This window comes from Gymnoscopelus braueri (assembly GCF_963280865.1).
Source record: "Gymnoscopelus braueri genome assembly, chromosome: 9".
Lineage (NCBI taxonomy): Eukaryota > Metazoa > Chordata > Actinopteri > Myctophiformes > Myctophidae > Gymnoscopelus > Gymnoscopelus braueri.
The window spans coordinates 50,107,697-50,122,362 of NC_137610.1; the positions used below are offsets into that span (position 1 = coordinate 50,107,697).

Below are 14,666 nucleotides of genomic sequence, written 5' to 3' on the forward strand. Positions count from 1 at the left end.
ACCTGGCTTCCCTCCTCCGCCCCTCCGACAGCAACACCGAGCCACGGTTCCTGGACTGCGGCGGCATCCAGATACAACTCCGCAACTCCACCCCTACCCGTTCCGCTCCACTCACCGTTGCGGAGTTCTGCCTGGCTTTCGGCATCTACAGAGACGTGATCTGCTCCGTCTTCCCAGCCCGGCGACAGGAGCTGGACGACTACATGGCGGTGGTACTCGATCTAGCCATCCGTTTCGGAGGAATCCTCTTCCAGGAGTACCACCGCCAGTTCTCCTCCACAGCCGCTGCCAGGCTCCAGCAGTGGAACCTGGGCACCTACTGGGGTCGCCTAGACCTCGAGTTGTATTGCCGGCTCTCCGCAGGCAGGGTGGCAGAAACCTGCTCACTATGCGGCAACTCCGCCCACCCCGCCAGCTTGTGCGCGTTCGCAGCTCCCAGCCCCACCCCGGCGCCAGCCACTGTGGCCTTCCAGCCCCCAACTCCCCTTCCCTCCCCAGCTCCCCCTTGCCATCCCCCCACCCCCTCACCCATCTACCCAGCCAACAACCGAACCACCGACCGGCGTGGGCGCCCCGTTTTGTTCTGCGGCAAGAGCATGGTTTGTAATAACTTTAACGACTTAGGTTGCTCAGCCAGCTCGTGCAAGCTGCTCCACGTTTGCAGCCACTGCGGCGGAGCCCACGCCCGGGCCTCATGCCCCCAGAACCCCCCCAAACCCCCTAGCCCTAGCTAATTTAGCCCTTTCTAGTCCCGCCACACGGTTATAACACCACCACGCCACACTGCTCCCCAGTCCAGACCAGTTTTCACGTTTTTTTATGGGGCTTACCAAATCAGACCAGCCATAATCTTTAGTTTAGTTGTTGCTCTCATTGTCTCTCTTTGGGGGTAACAGTCCATGTGTGCCGTGCCGACTACGCTAACAGCCGTCCAAGCCGCCATGCCGACCACGCTAACGACCTCCTCCCCAAAGACTCCAGGGTCTGCGACCCTCCCCGGAACCCCTTTCATTTCCCTCCATTATTCTATGTTTCCAATATTCAATAAATACCCTAAACTTTCCATAAAGGTGTGTTTCTTTGCCTAGTGAAATGGCGTTGGAACAACAGATGTTCAGGAGGCGGGGATACACACCTTTACTCCGCCCCTTTTACCAATCTACCTGGCGCTATTTATACACATCAGAACTACCCAGAAACCCCTTACTCGCTTTTCGTACTTCGTACTCAAGCTCGTAGTTTCTGCATCCCTCCACCACCCCTTTCACCTCCACAGGTTGTGCTTTCCACTACTCCTTTCTGTTCTCTGTCTCTCTCCGCCTCCCTCCATCCTTTCTTTCCTTTCCCTTTCTCAGGTTCCTGCTGGGGGTAACAGTCCATGTGTGCCGTGCCGACTACGCTAACAGCCGTCCAAGCCGCCATGCCGACCACGCTAACGACCTCCTCCCCAAAGACTCCAGGGTCTGCGACCCTCCCCGGAACCCCTTTCATTTCCCTCCATTATTCTATGTTTCCAATATTCAATAAATACCCTAAACTTTCCATAAAGGTGTGTTTCTTTGCCTAGTGAAGGGGACCATAACAGAACCCCAAGCCCATCGTTGCTTACGATAAGGAAACAGAAACTTAAGCAACACTGTTGGTGAACTACCGTTAACCCAGTGCCATAAAGAGAGTTCTGACACTAGCGTCGACTCCCATTGTAAGAATGGAATGCGGAAGTGCTCCGTCTATCTCAATGAGGCAGCAGTCCCAATGTTTGGAACTATACCGAAGGAGCCCGTTTGCGGCGGGATCAAGCGTGTCGTTACTCTATTTCTACACTCTAGTTGACCATACTGAGATGGATCAATGACGAACGCTACTGCTTTTGAGCTGAGCGTTTAGCAAGCGATTTTTAACTTAAGTAAAGAAAGTAATACCACGTTTAGAACCAGTAGCACACAGCTGAGTAGCTATGATTAGCGCAGCATGGACAATGGCAGCACGCAAATAACCATCAACCAAGAAACAATATGAGACTATTCATGGTCAGCAGCATACGTAGCAAGCAAGGGCAGCAGATCCGGCAGGATCTCGGCAGCAGAGCAGCAGCAGCAGCGTCGCACGTCAGAGCAGCAGAAGAGCGCAACCAGACTGAGCAGGTAGGCAGAGCATTACTTATAACCCACCGACCAGGAGAAGAGTGCATGTGACTTAGTCACCTGATCGGTTAGCCCATCCCTTGAGTTGCCTGGCCTGAACTAGCTCCGTAAACTGCGCCTCATTTGCTGTAAGTAACTGGCAAAGTAAATTCAGCCTAATCTGTCCAGGTTTACATTTCTCTGTTTCCCCTCTTTCATTCAAGTTAAAGAACCATAGACAATAGACTGTCAATCAAAAATGACTTGATGGCATAGGTTTATGTTTATTCAATATAAACATAATAAGACAAGATTAAGATTCAAAATAAATAATGAACAAGATATACATATACACAATATACATTAAATTGTTTTCTAATTTTTGCCTGTTTTGGGGTTCCCAAACTTTTCCAGGGCAAGGACCCCAACAAAGGAATAGCGTCTGGCTGGCTGCAGCCCACCTATTGTTCAAAGGGGAAAAAAAGAAAGAAAAAAAGCTGATCCACAGGCTCATACTGTATCAGATCACATTTCGACACATTGTTAGCTTTTAGAACTGCTATTTTCGCTTCTAATAATAATAATAATAATAATAATGAATATAAAATTATATAACTGATGTGAAACTGAATTAGTAATCAACAGAGAAATCCATAAGAAAGTAAATCAGTATTTTGTCAACACAAATATTCACATTCTATCTTCCCTTAATTTTTTTCCAGTTTCCAATAACAAAAGGATATGGTGCTTTTTAAAACATTGAACCCAGACAAAAAGTATTACAGTACATCATTCAATTGGATAAACATGAACGTTGTCAATAAACAAACTCATATGGTCCCAGACAGTGGCGTGGGGTATGTGTGTGTGTGTGTGTGTGTGTGTGTGTGTGTGTGTGTGTGTGTGTGTGTGTGTGTGTGTGTGTGTGTGTGTGTGTGTGTGATATATGCTCTTAGGGGGGAAAGGGGAAGGTTGGGGTTTTAATCTTTTGGAGGGGTCCGATTAGAGTTTGAATCGTGTGGAAGAATGTAGTAGAACTGGGAGTAGAAGGGCTGCTTTGATCAAACTTCGAACAGCTTTAACATAACAATGAAAAGATGGGGGCAAGGAGAAGGTTGGTTTTGGATGAGCGAAGGTTTCGAGTGGAGGGTTTTGGTTTGAGAAGTTCTTTGAGTTGGGGGGGGAGGACACTGGATGCGCTGATGAGTCAGATTGGAGATGTTTATGTTTGTTTATTAAAAGATCTCCATTAGAGACACATGAATGAGCCTCTAGCCTTCCTGGGGTCCTGAACAAAGCAAATACAATTCAAATGTACACCTAAAAATACAAATTAAAATACAAAAAGACCAATTAACATTATAAAATGAAATCTATCAGTCCAGTCAAATTAAACAAATACACAAATAACAGTTACATACTTGACAAGTTACTTGGCAAGATATCTCTTGATATGTTTTTTTTTAAAAGTACTTTTGTTATGGATTCAGTCCTAAAGGTGATGGAGAGCCAGTGAAGTGAACGGAGGGTGGGTGTGATGTGGTTAAATGTTCGCACTCTCATCAGGATCCTAGCAGCGCTGTTTTGAATGTATTGAAGCCTCTGCAGGCTCTTGCTAGGGATCCTGATGAGTAGTGCGTAGGCTGGAGGAGACAAAGGACCCGTTTCTCAGCATCTGGCAGGGTGAGTGTGGGCGGAGTTTGGCAATGTTCCTGAAGTTGAAAAGGGAGATAAATAACATAGCCAGATCTGTAGCCGATTCTGTAGCCGATTCATCCATTCACCTTTATGGGAATTACACAATTCTCTACACTGTCGGACCTTCCCTATAGATTTAGTTTGTCAATTACTTCAGGATCATTTCCGAAGAGTCCAACAGGCCTTCTCCAGCTTACTGTAGGCCTATCTTAAGTTAAATATCTCTAAGACCAAAGTCATATGATTTGGTGAGAAAGGCTTTGTGCCCTCAATACAATACAAATATTTGACAATAATGTCGACACAACACTCTATCCAAGGTCAAATCTAAAATTGGTTTCTTTACAGAATGCGCTCCACTTTCGGCTCCTCTGCTAGATTAATGCTTGTACAAATTACAATTTACAACTGAGGCATTTTAGCAGACACTCTTAATGTAAGGCCCCTAGAGTATAGGCCCTGATTTTAGGCTATGTGATGTAATGTAATTGTATTTCACCGTTTGTCTGTTTTCTGATGTTATTGTTTTTCTGTTTTTCTGTTTTGTGTGAGGACTGCGGATGAAAATTAGCATCTTTGCTAAATCCGGTGTATTTACGTTCATGTGACGTTCATTAATATGCTCTGTCCTGTCTAAATAAACAAATAAAGTAATAAAGTAAAAGAAGAACTTTGCCCCCTATCACCTATTAGCCCCATTTTAAGATCTCAACCTCCCGGTCATAGTAATCCCCCTCTTCCCCTTATTATTGGTACATTAATGTTATACTCCTTGGTTTTAATGGAAACTGTGGAATAAACTTGACACTCTTGATACATCTGGTTCTTTTCATTCTGAGCCCGTATCTATTTGGGGACCCCTTACCTTGTTCAGTTACATTGCCCAGTATATTATATACAGTAGATGGTTAATGTGTTTGTAGGATCCCTCACTCCTGCTGTACAGTCTATATGAAAGTGGCATAGCCACTTCCTTGTGCCACATTAATCCATTAAGACCGGGAACGCATCTGTGTCATTTTAAGATTTCTTTGGCTATTCAAAAATAGCAGATATGCAAGCTCATAGATCTGCTATATTTGGGGGAAATGTGTGCAAATATTTGAATATATATATATTTAAAGCGAATATTTTCAACTCCGATCTGTGCTTCTGGGGGTCCCTGGCACAACATATTTTGAGATGGGGGTCCACGGCCAAATACATATCATTTTGGGGGTCCTTGACATGGAAAAGTTGGAGCACCACTGATATAGCAACATAATGTTAGGAATTCAAACATTGACTGTTTGGGACTGACGGAAACTTGGTTGAACCAATCATCCCCAGATGCTCTAGTAAGCATGCCCGGGTACAATGTCTTCCGACGGGACAGAGGTACAACAGGGAAGGGTGGGGGGGCCCTGCTTTATGTAAAAAGCAGCTTGGAGTGTAGACAGATTACATGGCCAAATGAGATCAAGGCAGAGTGTGTCGGTGTGGAAATCACACTCTCAGCTGAAATGTCTTTTACATTAATCTGTTTATACCGCCAACCATCAGCCAAGGTTGAAGTCTATGAGCAACTAAAATCTATTCTGACAGCCTGTGACTTTAACAAAGAGGTAATATTAATCGGTGACATAAATGTAAATTGGGATGACAAGAAGATTAGGAAAAATCTCAAACAAATAACAGATTACTACAATCTCACTCAAATGATAGAGCAGCCTACGAGAATCACTAGCCACTCAGCAACTAGAATTGATCTACTGTTTTCCAACAAAGTGGAAAGAATCACCAAAACATATAATTTCCTAACAGGTCTGTCAGACCATAATATAATATTTTTTGCCAGAAAACTTTCAAAACAACGGTTCAATAAAACCCAGCCCCAACCAATGGTCAGCACCATCCCAAAGAATCTACAACACAGCTTTGAGGTTGCCCTAAAAAGGGTTGAGTGGGATGACATCTACACATGTGGTGATGATATTGAAATGGGATGCAGTATTTTATTGTCCAAAATACAAAGTGTAATGGAATCTTTCACCAGGAGGAGGAGACAAAGGAAAGGGCAAAAAATTACCCTACCCTGGGTTGATGAAAATTGCAGAGCTCTTATGAAAAAAAGAGATATACTACTTAAACAGTCATTAAAATCTGGTTTAACAACTGACAGACAGAAATTTGCCCATGTACGAAACCAAGTCACCCAATTCTTAAGGAAGGCAAAAGCAAAATTTTACACCTATATCATAGAGAGTGCAAAAGGAAATGGTAAGAAAGTCTGGGAGTGCATAAACAAACTGACAGGGAAATACTACAAACAGAACAATAATAGCTTAGAACTAAAAATAGACAACACCCTGGTGAAAGATCCCCAAACCCTTGCTAGTACCCTAATTATGTTTTTTCTAAACTCTGTCAAAGAAATAACACAAATGTTTAATCCATCAAAGTTTGTACCCCGCCCTGTCCAAAAAGACCTCCCCATCTTCAATCTGGAGGAAATTACGGAAACCGAGGTGGCAAACATCATCAAATCACTAAAAGCATCAAAAGCTAAGGATGCCTATGGGCTCGATACAAACTTTTTAAAAACAAATGCAGATGCTCTGGTGGCACCGATCACACATCTGGTAAATCTGTCCATCAGACAACGCACTGTTCCTCCTCAATGGAAAGTTGCGGTAATAACACCAATCTACAAATCTGGCGCTAAAACTGAAATATCAAATTATAGACCCATAAGCATCCTACCAGTTATATCAAAGGTGGCTGAAAAGTGGATTGTCAAATCTATCATCAAACATCTAGACAAAGGCCACACCCCACTGCATCCCATGCAGTTTGGGTTTCGGGCCTTTCACTCCACTGAATCAGCAAACTGCCTATTCATAGAAAAATTGAAATGTGATTTGAACAGAGCTCCCTGTGCAATGGCGGTGTTCCTGGACTTCAAGAAGGCGTTTGACACCGTCTGTCACCAGGTCCTCCTGTCCAAATTAACACATTTAAATTTTTCCCCAGAAGCTATACAATGGTTTAGTTCCTATCTATCCACCAGAAAACAGTGTGTAAGTGTAAACAGTGTTAAATCCCCCTACCACACCTGTTCGGTCGGTGTCCCCCAGGGCTCAATACTAGGTCCAATTCTGTTCTCACTGTACATAAATGACCTACCTGAAGTATGTAATAATCTACATGTCCAGATGTATGCAGATGATGCCGTTGTACTTGCCCATGGTAAAAGCTATGCAGAGGTGTCAATAATCTTAACCTCAGCTCTGACAAGCATTCAAGACTGGCTTATAGATTCATGTCTGCTCCTGAATGCCAAAAAGACAGTCTGCATGGCCTTCTCCAAAAGACCAGTTGTGTTGGAGTCCTCAAATGTGTTTCTGGGTGGGGAGGAACTTGAACTTGTCCCAGAGTTCAAGTACCTCGGAGTCATACTAGACTCAACCCTAACTTTTAAAAAACATGTGAAGAAAGTCACAAATACGATTAAATTCAACCTTCAAAATTTTAAACAAATTAGACCCTTCCTGACAGTTGGAGCTGCCAGATCGTATCTTCACTGTATGATCCTATCACACATTGAGTACTGTTTTACAAACTGGTCTTGCACAGGCGTGACGATCCTAAAACCCATCGAACAGCTCTACAAAAGTGCGCTCAAGGTGTTTGACAGGAAGCCTCACTCTTATCATCATTGTAACATACTCAGGAGGCTCAATTTTTTTAGCTTCGACAATTTCAAAAAGTTCAAACAGGTTGGGGTCATATACAAGACCTTACATGGTCTGTGCCCGCCCCCCCTAAGGGAATTCATTAAAAGGAAGCCTGAAAGAGGAATCAGTACCAGAGCAACCACTCGAAGAGATTGTGAAGTGCCGCACCGGCAAACAACCTTCGGTCAAAATGTCCTCTCAGTACAGGGTTGTGTAGCATGGAATGGCCTTCCTCTACATATAAGGGATTGTGCTACATTTCCATCTTTTAAATTCAATGTGAAAAGATGGTTGCTTGAAAACCAAAGCTGCAACCATTTGTGATCATATTTTAGTTTTTTTTAGGCTATGTGATGTAATGTAATTGTATTTCACCGTTTGTCTGTTTTCTGATGTTATTGTTTTTCTGTTTTTCTGTTTTGTGTGAGGACTGCGGATGAAAATTAGCATCTTTGCTAAATCCGGTGTATTTACGTTCATGTGACGTTCATTAATATGCTCTGTCCTGTCTAAATAAACAAATAAAGTAAAGTAAAGTAAAGTATTTACAAAACATTTTTAGATATGTATTTGGTCGCGGACCCCCATCTCAAAATGTTTTGTTCCGGGGACCCCCAGAAGCAAAGATTTGAGTTACAAATGTTTCTCTCCTTTTTCTCCTTGGTTTGTCACCCCCCTATCTGTGTCAGCTGTTGCATACCTCATCTGGTGTATATGTCACAGGGAAAATGGCATTCCAGGGAAATTGACAGGGGAGCGCTTGTTTTATGCGCGGGGCGGTGCTGCGAGGCGGGGCTTTGATGCGAGGACGACGCAGAGTTAACAACAACATAGTAACCAGGAAGCTACGCTAGGGGAACACTGAAAATAAAATGGATAATATGAGAGAAATACTCAAGTAAAGTACGAATACCTCAAAATTGTACTTGAGTAAATCTACTTTGTTACTTTACACCACTAGTACAAGCCTCAGTGGCGCACTTCGATAATCATTGGACTCCCCACCCACTACCACTGAGAGCCGGGGTTTGACTCCCGCTTCGGACATTACTTTTTCAAACAACCGCGGACTACTTTTTTTTCGCTGATAAAGTATAGTTTTGGACCATGACGGAGGCGCGCCGACTTAGCAGACCTTGAGGCCGAGGAGTCGCACCCGAGCGCCTCCAGGCGCGAGTGCCCGTGACGACCGGCCGATGGTCTGCTAGTCGACTTAAGCGCCGTCCGAGTTATGTACCGATAGGCACAGAATCGTAAATGATGTTGTGTGGACTGCGTTTGCCCCAAGTTTCACTCACTGCACTAACATAGCCCGCCCCCTTGTGCTGTGTGTGTGTGTGTGTGTGTGTGTGTGTGTGTGTGTGTGTGTGTGTGTGTGTGTGTGTGCGCGTGCTCGTTTGTGCATGCGTGCGTGTGTGGTGTGGGGCTCATGTCTGGCTTGCATTGCCCTCTAGCGTTGATTCTACAGAATTGCCTGAGGGGCGGTGAAAACAAGCCTATCCCTTTCAATTTCCCTGGAATGCCAATTTCCCTGTAACATATACAACACCCGTTCTGTTCGTCTGATTGTGTTGAAGGTCCCAAAAACTACTGCACTCGGTTTGTCGTGGTCGTCAATCTGTTGCAGCCAGAGACCAGAATGACCTACGAAAAGGTTTGAAACTGGACACTTTCATCACTAGATCAGCTTTTAGACTCTGCACTATGGACATTCTTAAAGACAAATGTGGCCCTTCAGACTGTTAGGCTGTTTATTTGTCACATATCTGGTCTCTGCAATAATGCGTGGTTATATTTATGCTTTATTGTGTTCTATTAATTAACTGTGCTGTTTTGATGTAATATTCAAATCAGGGGTATTCCCAAACTTTTCCATGCAAAGGAATCCCAAGTCAACTTCAACTTCTTTTTCATTTCGCAGGTGTACACGTGTAAAAAAATATATTTATATATTTTATAAATGTATTTATTATTACTTTGTACAAGCTCCTACAAGCACAGTATATTTGTAGTTTTCAAGAAAGGGACGAAGAGCTCAGTTCTCCTGACATCAAAGTGCCAGTGATCTGACATCATCCCATAGGCAGGAAGTCTCGTTGATTGATTGATTGATTGGTTGATTGAATACTTTATTAACAGTTTGCAAAGACAAGCACAGGGCAGTACAGTTCAATACAAGGTCCGTTAAGAGGATTTTAAACCCAAGAAAGCATGTTTCCGTTGAGGTCTTTTGTACTCAATTCATCGAAACATTTAATGACAGATAAATATACACTACTATGCAAAAACGTCATATAAACGGGTAGGGAAAAAAAGTACAGTAAACAGTCGTTGTTGTTGACAATACAGCCCATCACTGTTGTGTGTACAGGGAGTAGAGGAGAGCTCTCAGCACGCAGCCCTGAGGGGTTCCTGTGTTGGGCGGGTCAGGGGGTCGGATATGATGTTGCCCATTCTCACCACTTGGCGGCGATTTGTCAGGAAGTCGAGTATCCAGTCACACATGCTCGGCTGCAGGCCTATTTCTCTGAGCTTTGTGCCGAGCTTGGCTGGTACTGCTGTATGGTCATGGTGTCCTCTCTCTTCCAAATGTGAGAGAGCGGTTGAGAAGAGCCATGGCAATTGCATCGTCAGACGGTATGCAAATTACCATGAGCAATGCATGAATGCATTGAGGCAGGTATAGCATTTGCTGACAATAGGGGTGAGGGCGACAGTCAATCAGGCATGTTACCTTAGGGAAGGCCACAGTGGTGGTGGACATTTTATATGCTGTGATATATAAATTAGAATAGTCCCCACTCCTTTGGGGTGTTATTTTTGTCACATTATATGTATATATGTTTATATGCACATAGGTGAAATTCGTCCTCTGCTTTTTACCCATCCTATAACAACTAGGAGCAGTGGGCAGCCTTCTCCCTCCAATGGTGCCCGGGGAGCAATTAGGGGTTAAGAGTCTTGCTCAGGGACACACATCGACACATTGCTGGCCTGGCCTGGAATCGTACCTGGGACAACCAGGGGCTTTGGCTCCCCAGGTGGGCTCACTAACCACTCAGCTATGGTCGCCCCAAATTCATTATATGTATATGTTTTTTTTTGGTTTTTTTCACATTTTTCACTTCCCTCTCCTTTCCAATTGCTCCCCCTGGTGGCCCCCAGTTTGTAAACCACTGCACTATGTGGTTGAGTGCTAGAAAGGCAACTTTGATGTTCACTGGTGTCAACAAACCCATCAACCTATCATAGTTTAACATGCAAATTAGCCACTTGCTTAAACCTGAAACCACTTGGCTTTGAGCAGCGATGGTGGGTGGAACGTAAGGCCAATATTTGCTTATTTTGAATATCCATAGATTCAGAATTTTTCAGTGAATGAGAGTTTTCTTCAGAATTGTTTTTATTTTTATTTTTATTTGGGGAGAATGTTAAACAACATGTTACTCACCGCAATGTTTTTACATAGGCCTATACTCAACATGTCCGGAGGCAAGCTTTAACGATAGACAAAACAATATTTGTCTTAGAAAAGGGACGCAAGATTAAAGTAAGCCTCAAGTCACACGTGAGACAAGAGCACGTAAAACTCTGACCAAGGTAAGAAACGGAGAGAAGTTCACAGAAAAAGTTCATACACACTGTAGGGCTATAGAGGAAAGGGTGAGAGTGACGAGGTCTTCGGGACACAGACCAGCTGTGTGTGACAGCAGCACGGCTACACGCACGTCTCGCTCTGTGACAGAGAGAAAGGACAAGAAGAAAGGAAGATAGATGAGCGCAGGGTTAGAGAGCAGGGTTAGACTGGAGGAAAAGAGCAGGCGTGAGGGAGGGGGGCGTGAGAGCGAAGGAGGGGAAGGAGGAGAAGAGGGGACGGAGGAGGAGAGGGGAAGGAGGAGAGGGGAAGAGCCACATCCGGAGATAAAAACCATGGAGAATGTGGTCAACAGTCTCAGCTGCTAATTACATCTGAGCTTTATTATGTCATTATGTCATTATATGCTTCTGAACCAGAGTTGCTATGGTTTTACCCAGTGGTGGAAAAAGTACTCAAATGTTTTACTTAAGTAAAAGTATCAATTCTGCAATATAGAAATATTATAGATAATATAGAAAGTCCTGAATTAAAAATGTACTTGAGTAAGAGTACAAAAGTATTGGTATCAAAGTGTACTTAAAGTACCAAAAGTAAAAGTACTCATTTAGCAGAATGTCCCATTTCACAAGTTTTCAAATGTATATAAAATGTGTAAAAATCGTTTGAAAATAGCAGATACAAGCTCATAATGCGTCGCAGCGCAACGCATTGTGAGCTTGTAGATCGTCTATTTTCAAATGGCTTAAATGTATATAATGCTGAAGTGGTTAATGTATGTTTTGTAATAATAATCGAAATCTACAAAGTAACTAGTAACTAAAGTTTCCACATAATTGTAGTCGAGTAAAAGTACAATATTTGCCTCTGAGATGTAGTGGAGTAGAAGTAAAAGTACTGAAAATGGGAAATACTCCAGTAAAGTAAAAAAAACTCAAAATTGTACTTAAGTACAGTACTCGAGTAAAACTACTTTACACGACTGGTTTTTCCATTATCTTTACCTCACCTTTACGAGTGCATGATGAGTCATTTTTAGTTTGAGGAATTGACTAGTTTTTTTTTAGATTAGTGTTAGTTTGACTTTTTCAAGTATTAAGAGTAAAGCCTTGAACTATAGAAGCTGAACAAGGTATAGGATGAAAGAATGCATGACATCAAATATGATCAACAAAACATGTTATTGTTTATTAAATTATTGAGCAAAACGATTTAAATATGGTATAGACCATGAAGGTATAGCGACCACAGTGCAAAATGTAGTTGCAAATTGTAGTTACAGCAAGAGTTAGAATTGGGAAAGACATACTAGAGAAGAAAGGAACACAGAAAAGCAGTGGTGTAAAGTAATTAAGTACATTTACTCAAGTACTGTACTTAAGTAATAATAATATTTTTACTCCAATACATCTCAGAGGTAAATATTGTACTTTTACTTCACTACAATCATTTGACAACTTTAATTACTAGTTACTTTGTAGATTTTGAATATCATTACAAAACATAAATTAACCACTTCAGCCTATGCATACTTAGGCTATTTGAAAATAGCAGATCTGCACAACCGTCGCTTTGCGACGGGTTGTGAGCTTGTAGATCTGCTATTTTCAAAGCATTTTTATACATTTGGAAACTTGTGAAACGCGACATTCTGCGTAACGAGTACTTTTACTTTTGATACTTTAAGTACATGTTGATACGAATACTTTTGTACTTTTACTCAAGTGTTTTTTTTTTATTCTGAACATTTACTTGTAACAGAGTATTTCTACATTGCAGTATTGGTACTTTTACTCAAGTAAAATATTTGAGTTCCTTTTCCACCACTGGCGACCACAGTGCAAAATGCAGTTACAGCAATAGTTAGAATTGGGAAAGAGAGAATAGAGAAGAAAGGAACACAGAAAAGTGTGCTCCTCAGAGAGCGCAGATCTTCACCAGGCTAGGTTGCCTACAGTCGTATCAAATGAGGGTCCACTCTCTGTACCCTCATGCATGTCAAACTGGGTGCCCTTGAAATTAAAAAAAAAAAGTTTTGAGAGTCACTTGTGTACATAACGTGATGTGACTACATTATTTTAAGAGTTCAACTGAGTTATGGGAACACAACACACCCATGGAGCAACGAAAAACAATCTGGTGTTTCTTGTGAGAAGCGCACATCTCATCCCCACTTCCTGCTCCCCCGATCACCCAAGCACACACACACATGTTCCCCCCGGGGAGTGCCGCGGCCGGCGCTCCTCCGCGTCCTACGCTTGTGAGGTTCCTTTGCTGTCTTTTTTCCCCTTTCTTTTTTAACTCCTTAAGGCTAAAAATACCATCTGACCCCGGATGTTGGGACTAGTGTGTTACATAAGCTCCTTGTGGGACTGAAGTGTTGGGACTTAAGTTTCTGGAACTCAGCGCTCAAAAGTAAACAAAGGCTGAAAGACAATTTCCAGGAGTCACTTCCAAAAAATGAAAAATATACCCACAATTATAGCTTCTGACTCATTACGGGGCCAGAGCTCAGCTCTGGACCTGTTTTAATGTTCCCCTCTTTTTTCTTCTCCCACTTTTGGCATACGCTTTTTACGAAACTTGGCCATATGGTAGATGGTCATGAAAAACTATCAAGAAATAATTCTCACAATCTTTCGTCAAAAGGTGGCGCTATAGCAAAATGCCAACTTTGAACAGGTACAACTCATGCCCTGTTTGACCTACAGCCATGAAACTTCAATATACATATGCGTCTACTCATGATCAACAACTTTCACACTCTGACTTTTGACCTCTGACCTTTAGATCTCCCACCATTTTGAATAATATGAAAAACAGTTAAAACCTATCTCCTCCTGGGATTTTTTAGTAATCTGCACGAAACGTTTTACACATGAACTTTGAACCTATGCCGAAAAACTGATGCAAAAGATTTTCCATAAGTGAAAAAATGAAGCTTTAATGAGCCAATGAATATTGCAGTTTTATGACAATTATTCATCTGCCCCTAACACATACATGCAGACTCACATTTCTTTGAAACTTTGCGGTAATGTTGAGGGTCATTTCAAATATCACTGAAACCAATCTTACTCCAATTGGTCAAAGGGGGGCGCTATAGCGATTTTTTGAAAATGCAAACTTTAAACAGGCAAAAGTCATGTCTCGTTTGGCCGACAGCCATTAAACCTGCTTACACATGTGCCTTGACTCATGAGGAACACATGTATCACGTTGACCAGTAAGCTCCGCCCTTAGATTGTCCGCAATTTTGAGCAGTTTGAAAAACACTTAAACCCAGGATTTTCCAGCTATTTGCGTGAAACTGTATCATCTGAGCGATCTCCTTTTTCACAGGTTTCTGTCTGTTGGTCCAATGGCTTCTCCCTTAAACGCGTGCCTCACAACCTGAAGGTTGCCAGTTCAAGCCTCACATGATGCAGACTCATTTAAGTTAAATTGCAAAAAACATGACTGTATCAATGAATACATGTGCAAACGGTAAAGATAACATGAAATGCTTATTTGAGAGTATGTTTTTTCAATGTA

At 42.4% G+C, this 14,666-nt stretch overlaps 1 protein-coding gene across 1 annotated transcript in view; it reads left to right on the top strand.

Moving 5' to 3' along the window:
- ano1b (anoctamin 1, calcium activated chloride channel b) overlaps nucleotides 1–14,666 on the top strand; it is a gene marked incomplete at its 3' end in the record, with an annotated part of 124,489 nt that overhangs the window by 45,307 nt on the left and 64,516 nt on the right. The window lies entirely within an intron of this gene.